The sequence below is a fragment of the Cupressus sempervirens genome, chromosome 5 (genome assembly GCF_028749045.1).
Source record: "Cupressus sempervirens isolate cs-2001-9-10 chromosome 5, ASM2874904v1, whole genome shotgun sequence".
Lineage (NCBI taxonomy): Eukaryota > Viridiplantae > Streptophyta > Pinopsida > Cupressales > Cupressaceae > Cupressus > Cupressus sempervirens.
In genome coordinates this window covers 89,742,925-89,753,985 of record NC_143122.1, presented here as the reverse complement: position 1 = coordinate 89,753,985, position 11,061 = coordinate 89,742,925, and positions in this window count along the sequence as shown.

Below are 11,061 nucleotides of genomic sequence, written 5' to 3'. Positions count from 1 at the left end.
AGAATTTTTCTCCACTATAGCTTTCTACTCCAATAGGTCCATGTAAGTTAGTATGCACAATTTCAAAGATATCTTTAGATTGATAGTTTTTGCTTTAAAACCTAGTCTTTCCCATTTTGCCAATTTGACAGTTCTTGCATAAACCAACATCTAATTTCTTCAAGCTAGGAATACCTCTTACTTTCCTAAATTTTCTTATTTTCCCTATGTTGTCAAAGTTCACATGACATAACCTTTTGTGCCATAACCAACTTTCTTCTACTTGAGCAATAAGACATGAGCAATCACCAAGATCAAGATAAAATAGGTTACCTTTTATTTATTTTTCTGATCCAATCAGATTCCCTTTGTCATCCAACAATCTTGCCTTGCCATGCATGAATTCTACCTTGAATCCAATGTTGATTAGTTGTGCCACACTTAACAGATTATGTTTTAGTCCTTCAACCCAATAAGAATTGTCACATATAAGTTTATTGGTTAATGAGATACGTCCTTTTCCTTTGATGCACCAAGGTTCATTGTTTCCAAATCTTACACTAACTCCATCATAATGTTCAAAATATTCAAACTTTGTTCTATCTCTAGTCATATGGTGTGAACATCCACTATCTATGATCCATATATCATTTTTACTAACATGAGAGATAAGTGCCATCTTATCTCCTTCATCATCATCAGATTCATCTTTCACAACAATGTATACTATTTCATCCTCAATGTTATCAGAATCCTTAGCCATAAAGAAAGTTTTCTTACCTTTGTCCTTGTATGATTTGTGATTTTTGAAATCCTTTTTGCCTTTTTACTTGTGACTCTTCTTCTCATTCTTTCTCTCTTTGTTTGGGTAGTTGGCAGCAATATGACCAATTTCTTGACATGAAAAACAAATTAGGAGAACTTTACCTTTATATTTTCCTTTGCTTCTAGAATGTTTCTTTGCAAGTAAAGATTCAACAACTTCAAGATCACTATATGAGCTTTCCTCAATTTCTTCTTCACTGTTAGACTGATTTTCCTCTATCTTCTTGCCTTTTTCTTTGAGTGAAAGTTTGGCCTCAAATACAGATTCAATATTTTTGGAAGCTAGAACATAATTGTCAAAGTTTTCTAGCTCAAAAGCTGTCAATCTTCCTACTAGGGCATCCAAACCTATCTTGTTATTGAGTCACATCTCACTTCTTGAATAGTAGATACTCTGATTGCATAGATGGGAAGCAAAGTCCTGAGAATTTTACTTACAATAGTTTCTTTGATCTCTCCTCTAGATGCTCTAATTGCATTGACATTGGCTTTGATTCTTTCAACATATTTGACAACATTTTCATCTTCTCTCATTCTCATCTGATCAAATTGTCCTCTAAGGCTTTCTACTTTGGCTCTCCTTACATTGTCATCACCACCATAGATGTTCTTGAGTTTGTTCCACATTTCAAAAGTACTTTTACAATCTTTGACCTCATCAAATTCTTCATAGCTAAGAGAAGATGCAATGTCAATCATCATGATGTTATGGTTTTTTTTCTTAGCAAGATCTTTAATAGATAATGTACCAGTGAGAGTTTTGTATTTTGCATCAAGATATTTGCAACCTGAATCACTGATGGTAGCTAGGTGAAGCCTCATGAGTCCCTGCCATGCTGAAAAGTTATCTTTGTTAAGCCTTGGAATCTCTCTCTTATAAGACATCCTAATCTTTAGCTTAGGTCCTTGAAACCTTCCTACAAGCAAAAAAAGCTCTGATACTAATTGTTTGAAATATAGAAGGAGTAACTAAGAGGTGGAGGGGGGGGGGGGTGTGAATTAGTTAGTACAAAAAATAAATTCTAGATCCCTTAGATGTCAACAAACGTAAACTGATAAAACTAATTACTACTATAGCTCAGTAAACATATAGAAATTGTTGTAACTCAGTAAATGCAGAATATGTATTACTTTAGCAGATCTAACATTAACGATAATAACTTATAAAAATGAGAGAAAGGAAATGAGCACATGAGACACCAAATTAACGTGGAAATCCAATATGGGAAAAACCACCAATGTAACTAGTTACTATTTTTCACTCTTCTAAAGTGAACCCTGTTAGGAGCCAACCTAGTTAAAGGTTACAAAAACACTATTAGGTGTGACCTTGTTAGAGGATTTAATCACCCTGTTAGGAGTGGCCTTGTGAGAGGTCTTAAAAAAATTCAATAGAACTATCATCTCGTTAGAGGATTTACAGTTGGATGCTAAACCAACTCTATGAAGAGATTTTAGATCACTACTACAATGGTTAGAGAGTAACAATGAAATGACCTGATTGTGATGCAATTGAATTGCTGAATTTAGATATCTGTTTAGCTTAAAATTTGATCCTTCCTGATCAAATATTACTTTTCTGATCCACTAGGATATCTGCTTATCCTTCAAGTTCGCTCTCACTCTTTCCTTCTTAATTCAATCAACACACTTGCACACACTTGAAAATCACAACTTGACCTTATATTTATATCATCCAGATTGTCAAGTCAGCTCAATACGAATTAGAATTACCACTAATCATTACCATAGTCGACTAGAACCAATACTTAAAATAATTAAGCTTCTCATGCCAAAACAACACAATCCTTTATTAGCTGACCCTGCTCCGTAAACACTATTTTTGAGATGATTTCCTATGTTAACCAATAGAAGCTTGGTTAACACTACAAAATTGCAAAAATCCTTTGGTAACCGAGTGAACTTGGTTAGCACTAACTTTGTCCAACTTTCCTTTGTTAACCATGTGAACTCAGTTAACATTGTTTTTTTCCATAATTTCCTTCGATGCCCGAGTGAGCTCGGTAGACACTATCTTCATAAAGTAAACTTCAAGAATGCTTGGTAGACAAGGAAAATTGTCTTGCTAACCAAGTGAGCTCAGTAAGCGCTAACTAACAACTGATATGACTTTTGTGTGACATCAAAGACAACACACAATTAGACAATTGTATCCAACAAGGAAAAGAAAACTATTGATTTTAGGTCAGTTGAAATTTGAATCATTATAAAAATTAAAATATAGGTCTAAAGCTAATTTTTATTTTTCAATATTCTACATATATATGTTATGTATAACATAGTCTGAGATCAAAGGGAAATAAGTTTATTACCATATAGTTTTGTAGTGGGAACTAGACCCCTAATTTTTAGCAACTAAAAAATTATCTATAAAAATTATGAAAATATATCAATTCTTATTCCAAATAATTGTTAAAAATTATATTCCTAAACTTGATCAATTTCTACACCTTTCATCAGTTTACTTCATTTTCAAAATTTAAATAATAATACCAGTTTTATATCATTGAAGGTGAACACTCATACTTTTGTTAGCCTTTTCATTTACAAAAGGGTGACATAGGTTTGTACTTTTACCCTAATATATTTTCATTCCTCATGGAGTTAGCTACATTAGTCACCTCCTCCCATATCATAAGTCTCCCATTCCGAGTATTAGGGGCATAAAAATTAAACATATTCCATCTTTGGGTTTTGGAAAGAAAACCAACAATAGTAAAATGGGGATTTAGATGGATCTCCTTACTTGTAACATTGTTGGGGTTCCAAAGAGTAGCTATGTGTCGAGAAGCCCTAGTAGCAACACTATAAGAGAATTTTTCACCGGAGCAAACATACTTAGCAACTTGAGAAAATGTTTGGGTCATCATTTTAACCTCTTGCAAACGAATTATATCATCTTTCAACTCAAAGATCTTGTGTTTGACTTCATATTGATTCATGTGGCTATTAAACCCTCTCACATTCCAAGAAATAATTTTCATTTTTTTTTTGTATCTCTTCCAGGGTCTTTTTCTTTCCCTACAATTTACCCCTCGCTACCTCCTTCTAGCGAAGGGTCTTGGCCGGGGGTCTCCCATCTTTCACAACTGGACCAACATCTTCCTTTCCAACACCTATCGATTTTCTCTTGGGTAAAATCCATCCGTTGTTACTATCCAGGGTATATGCCCCTTGTTGTGAGCTCAAGGAGGCAAGGTTTGTTGAGTGAACCTCAACAATACCCGAGATGGACACCACTAGGATACCGCTCAACTCGGGCGAGTGATTTTCCTTTCTAGAGGGGTTTTTCAAAGGATCCAAATTCAATTGATTCTTCTCAACTTCTTTCAATAGTCTCATAAAACTATTCCTTCCACCCACCACTTGAGATGTAGCAACAAAAGTATCCATTGAGGGAATCTCCCCTTCCTCAAGCCTTGGTCCACCTTTCTCAGTGGTTTTTAAGACCCTAGCAACCAATGCATCCAAGTGATTCTCCCTATCCTCGAGGTAGTTATTTACCTAAGCATCAGGGAAATTCTGTAGTTCAATTTTCTTGGATGACCCTTCCTCCTCATGTTGGGGACCCTCTTTTCCTACCATAGGTTGAGGGTGATTGAAACCCATATCTAAAACCTTCTTGAGGAGTGTGGGTGACTCAGCATTATCTTGGCACCTTGTCATTGTCATCATTGAGAAGTCGACTTCAACCACTCTAGGGGAGGAGACTTTTTTCCTTTTGTTTCTCATTATTAAGAGAGATTTTGCAGTCAAAAACTAGGTGCTCAAACATATTATATTTTTAGCAGATAGGGGTGGCATTCTCATACAAGATGGGTTGATACCAAGCACCCCATTTTGATTTTAGAGCCACTAAGGTTGGTAGAGGTATATTCACTGCCACATTCACATAGAATTTAGTAGAACCCTGTCTAGCTTTAATATTGGTGGTGATGTTAGCTTTAATGAAGTCCCTAAAAGAATCCCCTATCCATCTAAAAAATTTCTCATCCCAGAATTCCAAGGGGAGTCTTGACAGTTAGACTCAGATTGCAGCATGCCTATGTAGGTCTAGGCTTGGACTAAATCTTGGGTTCCATTTCGCGAGTGACAAGAGGTACTTAACATAGTGCAAGGAGCCTATCATAGTAGTGTTTCTAACATCTTCAATTGTGAAGCTAAAAAGAAAGAGAGACCCCGACATCACCAAAATGGTCACAGATCCTACAAGCCTCCTCTTAGCTAAGCACCATTTGTTGACCATATCCATGTTAGCTCTAAAATATCCCAAAGGATATCAAGTCAACAACCAATTCTAGTAGTGAAATCTTAGGCCCTTCTTATCCTAATACCACTTTTGGTTGTTCCCCATGTTCCACAGGTAAATTGGAACCCATGACAACCCCTTTCCAATCTAGCTTTGGGATTGTGATTTCCATGGAGCCCACGTCAACAGAAGGTTCCTTGTGGAGGGGGGGTGGGGTGGGGGGTGGGGGGGTGGGTAGGAAGGCTAGATCATCGAAAATGCCAACCAACCTAGAAGAGTCTAGCACAATACTAAACCTTACTTCCACGGGGGTGCCTTGTGACTTTGTTGATAAGACCAAAAAAAAGATCCTGATAGGCTTGTGCAAGGTCTGGGGGGTGGGGGAGGGGGAGGTCCCTCAAGGGCATGGAAGTTGCAAGCAAGAGTTGTGGTCTAATTGTAGTTGTTATATATAGTATGGACACATACTTATGTTGACAAGGAAAGAAATAAGCAGTGTGAAACTTTGGGAACAATTTTTTTTTGAGACTCTATCAAGCTAATTGAGGTCAAAAGGGTCTGGACAAGGAAAAAAGACAATAAATAAACAAATTAGGTGACTTTGACTTTTAGAATAAATTAGACATTGACTCTCAAAGTAACACAAATTTGGCATATGAATTCTGTTGATTCTTATATTTTTAGATTCTATTATGTAAAACATTTTATCCATGTTTTCATATAAATATTTTAATTTTTTTCTATTGTTATAAAGTCATTTCCATGTAGTTCCCCATTACGAAAATCCACAAAAAAATTTGCATCCTAGAAACCCTTCTATTGTCGTTCCCATCCTAGAAACTAGGGAGAACATAATAAATAAAATATAATATTTGCATGTATGTAAAGTTGGATGCAATATCAGTGTTTAATATGCTTGCAAGTTTCTTGGACAGGCTGCCAATAGCAAGGAGCTAATATTTAAAAACAATTTGTAAAATATATAATGAAATTTCAAATGAATAGTTAAATAGAAATTATGATGATATAGGAACATGAATTAAAATTAAGACATGTCTCATCAGTGTATTCCAAATGGGAAATATTCTAAATGGAAAATTTATTTTTAAGTTTTTCTGGAGCCTTCAAAACTAAATGTTATGTTTTGTGAATGTTTTTAAGTTTTTTTTGAAGCCTTCAAAACTAAATGTTATGTTTTGTGCATGTTTTTGAATTCAATTGGGTAATTATTTTTGAATTGGATTGTTATGCAAAAACACCTACACAATCAAATTAAAAAAATTCAAACTTTATCAATAGAATTTGGAAATTTACTTTCTTTGAATGTTTTCAAACAGTCAAACTCATTGATATAGAGAAATAAAAAGGATAACAATGATTGATCTCAGTTGAATACTAATATAAGATAGGGTTCTAAATTGTCCATACGAGACACATTTCACATTTCACTCATATTCAATAGTATAATAAGTGTTACATGTCAATTTTATCAATACGATTCCTTGAGCCCAAAGTATAGTGGAAAGGAGATATGTAATTAAAGGAAATATGCCCTTTGAAGATGTTGTCATCATGAATAATGATTGATCAGAATTATAGCTACAATTGTTGTACTCTTTTAAAATGTTATGTAGCTATGTGACAACGAGTCATCAAGGTTGATGGCATAGATATGTACGTTACGTTGTCAAAATGATCTATACATGACTTAGAAAGCTTGAGATAAATCTAAGGGTTACACAAATATTAGACAATAAGCTTTTCATCTCTTCTAATAGGTCATTGTTAGTACCATTGAAGCTTTAGACATGACATCTTTAGTGTGGGGGCATGACCATTGCACTTAATTATGTTTGGTAGAGGACTTATAAACATAAATACTTTTAAATTTTATTTGCACGTAGACATATCCTTGGGCAATTTATACATATTAGGGACATTTTTTACATGCCCCAACATCTACAAAATGTCCTCAAAGAAAGATACAATCATAGTTGATATGCGACGTGTTCTTTGGAAAAATAATTGAATACTATTATTAAAAAAATTATAAGAAAAATAATAAAAGTTGTAAATTCAAAATAATAGTATGTATCAAATCAATTAAAACAATTATATATAATTGTACTTTCAATATTAATTTCACTTATCAATATTAAAACAATTACGTTTTTAATAAATGAGTAAATATAGATGAGTAAATAAGCTACCCACCAAGCCTGTTAATAACCTAATTTTGATATGACAAATAATTCCAGCATACTGGGCTGACCAAGATCATTTATTAGCAGATGACAAAGTAGGTTGCAAGCTAGGCTCTCTAATGTCAATGCTAGGGTTAACATGCTACAGATCTTGTTTGAAGATATCAAGGTCTTTTATCAATTGGTATATGCTATAGGGGCACACATGGATCTTAGCATTGTGTCATGTCCAACCTTCTAACTATTGCTACCTTTCCTTGCAATTACTATTTATAAAAAGTCTAAAATATGATCGCACATGTAGTAATAGCGAAGCACGTGTACTAATAGTTGATCATTTTTTTAAAGCCAAAAGATTAGCTTTAAGTTCTTCACTCACCTATAGAGGTTCACTGAAAAAATTGGCAAATTTCGATATAGAGATTAGGAATTGTAGGTACATGAACTCAGCCTGAATGACTATTGGATCATTTCTTCTTTTGACCAAGTTTGATGTTTTTCTTCAATCATTTGAAGTTAAGTTGTAAGACTAATAAGCCCAAATTGCATTGTAAGTCCAGTAGGTCAAATCTAGAATAAGATGTTTTTTAGTGGTGAATATTCATAATTTTGTAAGTTTTAGAAATTTTTTGCTAGTAATTTTGCTAATAATTTAAGATTTAATGCAACCTAAATCACCACATTATTATTAAATTTAGTTTTAAAATATTTAAAATCGCTCAATAATTTATTTTATTAAACAATTTAAACTCAAAGATTCACAACAATATTTAATACATGATTAGATTTGATTCACCTAAATATTACATATTATCAAAGAAATTAAAATTAATTCACCAATAATTATCATAATTATTAGTTACTCTAGGGATATATTACCAATATCTAGTTTTCACTATTGATTTAAAATATAATGTAATCATCTTCATAATTTCCATGAGATAAAATATGTTCAATTTTGATTTGTAATATTCCATGAAGATTAGCGAACTTCCTATTATTATTGAGATTCATCAATATTTTCTACTCAAAAAATATGATTCCAAAATAATCACCAATGTAAATAATATTTAAAATAATTTTTTTGAAGATTTGCCAATAAAAATAATTTGATTTTTCAAAATAATGAAAGATTTTCCAATAATTTATATCTTTTTCTGGAGGAGGGTTTCTTAAAGCTTACTCTGATCTGCAAAAAAGGGGTAAGTGTGAAAGATCAGCATAAGATTGGTGTCCCTGAGTCACTTAAGGTATGTTGGATGGAAAAAATGATGTAATGATGTCCATTAGGAGGTCATAATGTTAAACTATCAAAAGTTCGAAAATAAATTTTGCAACACTTGCAAAATAAGATTAATTGAATGATAATCAATCAACCAATTGGAGATTGGTTAGATTCTGTCGAAAACTGATTGTAAAACCTCTTCATGAAGTCATATTGAGGTTCACCGAAGCGATTGGAGAAATATTTTTGATTGCAAAAGTTATTGATGACTGATACAAGACTGCTCTGCAACTTTTGACAGTTCAAGACAGTTTTACAATGTTTTTGTTTAATTGTTGAAAGGTAGAGACCCCTAAAATTGAAAGGAGTTTGATAAGATTGTGATAATCATTAGAAGTGTGTTCGTATTGTAGTGAATGGGGTTCTCCAAGAGTCTGTTTGGTTGCTGGAATAGGAATAGAAAAGTTGGAATACGCTTTCCATTTTCTGTTTGGTTTGTCACTTGGAATAGGGAATGGGAATACGTATTCCCATTTTGCCTTGAAAATGAGCTTATACCCATTCCAAAAAATACCTGTTATTGGAATAGCTATTCTATTCCCAATATTACATATCTATTCTCCATTCCTATGCGCGACCAAACAGGTCCCAAGTGATTTGAGACTTTGTTATAGGTAATGTCTGCCTGTTCATGTTATAAACAGTTACAGTCATATGCTGATTCATCTGAAAAGGTGTATAAATCAAAGACTAAGTTAGCTGCAGGGCAGCCAAGTTCCTGCCAAAGATGGTATTGAAAATGTCTACGTGGTATCATATCCTGATTCCTAAGTGCAATCTTCAAATCAAACGCCACGTGTACATTAGTTTTGTAGAACAGTACAAATTGCAAGGCTGCCAGTATGGTCTATTATTATAAACATAAAATTATAGTAACTAGCTCGCTGTACACTCGTAAAAATAATTGCTCAATAGAATACATGCATTGCTAGTTACAGACATTTATGAGGAGGTCTGCCAAATTTCAAACATGAAGAGTGTGCGGCTGCCCAGATTTCAGATTAGACCCTATAGGAGTTACTAGTCATGGAGGGATGCCTTCCCTTGAAGTCATATCACTGTAGCTGAAAGTTTCATGCCTCATGTTGATGTACGTTGAGAGGCTCAAGGTCAATCACACACTGTCGCATGTTATTGCCCTGTTTAGAGGTCATGCATGCATAGCTATACTAATTAGGGCAATCACATTGATCTAATTGCCAAGGCTAAATCTAGAATATCCAATTACCAGCTAAGAGATTGAAATTATGTGGGAGAGTCAAAAATAGATGCATTTTGGCATCCTTTCTTCAATGAGGCATTTTCAAAGATGTAGAATGTTGATCGAATCATTTCTCTCTATATTTCATAGCTATTTTGAAAATAATTTAATAATTTGATAGAGAAATAGTAGCCTTTAATAAATTGTGTGATTTATTATGAGAGTTTTTTTGAAAAAATTAGACCTATTTTCAAATAACAATAAAATGAATGTATTTGTTAATTTGACATTTCTTTTTTAAGATGAATTACTTCATTTGAAATAAAGATTGTTGTATTTATTGAATTCTATTATAAATCTTCAAACTAAGTATCTTAAGATATTTTTAGATTAGAACACATGTATGAATCATTTTAGTAACAATTTAGAAATTAAAATAAAAATGTCAGCCTTTTTAAAAGAAAAAATATTAATCACTTAAATTATTAATTTATTCAAGTTGAAAATTATATCTTAAATTATTGGACAAAAAATTTAGTACTTTTAAACTACCATAAAAATAATATTAATTATTATACGAAAGATCTATTTTAGGTTGTATAATGAGGAAAATGTAACAAAACAATAAACAACTACACACAAAATAATTTTTTTAATTAATTTATTGAAGTTGAAAATTATATCTTAAATAATTGAAATAAAAATTTTGTACTTTTAAACTACCATAAGAAAATATTAATTATTATATAAAAGATTTATTTTAGGTTGTATAATGAGAAAAATATAACAAAACGATAAACAACAACACAACACAAAAGATTTTTAAAAAATAAGGGAAAAGAGAAGCCAAAATAAAATCATATAACTGAACCCATCAAGTAGTTTAATACATGACGCAATTACAACAAAATGTGACAATAATAAAAGCTTAATTTAATTCTTTTTTACTACAATCTTCCTAATCTTCTTCTCTCAAAATGAAAAATTGTAAATAAAGAAAATTATATTAAAAAAATTAAATAGTAAATTAAGTGATAAACAACTCATGCGGGGAATACCTCCTCTACTAAAACCCACATATTAATTTAATCAAAGGTACAATACTATTGAAATCAAAAGCTTAAGTATATGTACAACCCTAAAATTAAATATCCCAGAGATAAATAAAAGGTACGAGATTGGAATTTTAGAGTTGAAAGCTTGATATTTACCAGTATAATCTGTGCAATACTCCACATTGTACCTTTCCAAATGGTGAAATTCCTTAAAGCAGACACAGTCCCTCCGTCCAGTTTGT